At 69.3% G+C, this 548-nt stretch overlaps 1 protein-coding gene across 11 annotated transcripts in view; it reads left to right on the top strand.

The window, feature by feature from the left end:
* ADGRL3 (adhesion G protein-coupled receptor L3) overlaps positions 1-548 on the top strand; it is a 1,275,722-nt gene that overhangs the window by 567 nt on the left and 1,274,607 nt on the right. The window lies entirely within an intron of this gene.

Below are 548 nucleotides of genomic sequence, written 5' to 3'. Positions count from 1 at the left end.
CTCGTGGGGCTGGGGGGGCGTGTGGAGATGCCTCTGTGTTCGGCTGGGAGGACATGGTGGGGGGCTGTGGGGGAGAAGGAAGGAGAGGTGCTGGCTGGAGGCTCTCCCTTCCCCTTCCCCACAAGGCACCACTGGGCTGGGGGGGCTCTCTTCTCTCGTGCCTCCAATCCCCCCCCCCCTTTTTTTTCTAGTCCTGGAGGGAGGCTCGGTGGGAGCAGCCGGGGGTGTGTGTGTGTGTGTGTGTCCGTGCTCAGGCGGCCCCACGGGGCTCCCAGGCTGCTACGGGGTCTTGAGGGAGGGCGGGGGGCAGGTCTCCCGCCTGCTGGGGCGACAGGCAGGTCCCCCGCAATCCGAGGGGGAGACAGCGAGGGGAGGGTGGGCTTGGCAGCTTCCCCGCCCGCCTGCCTGTGGAGCAGCCGGCTCCCCAGGAGCCCTGCTACGGCGGGCTGGCATGCAGCGCAGCCGAGAGAGGAGGCTGGAGAAGGGAAATTGCAAACCTCCCCCCCCATCCTGCTGCTGCATCTGGCTTCCCGGCCCAGCCCTGCACC

This window comes from Gavialis gangeticus, unplaced genomic scaffold (genome assembly GCF_001723915.1).
Source record: "Gavialis gangeticus isolate Ggan-Ray unplaced genomic scaffold, GavGan_comp1, whole genome shotgun sequence".
Classification (NCBI taxonomy): Eukaryota; Metazoa; Chordata; order Crocodylia; family Gavialidae; genus Gavialis; species Gavialis gangeticus.
This window is presented reverse-complemented; position numbering and strand designations above follow the sequence as displayed.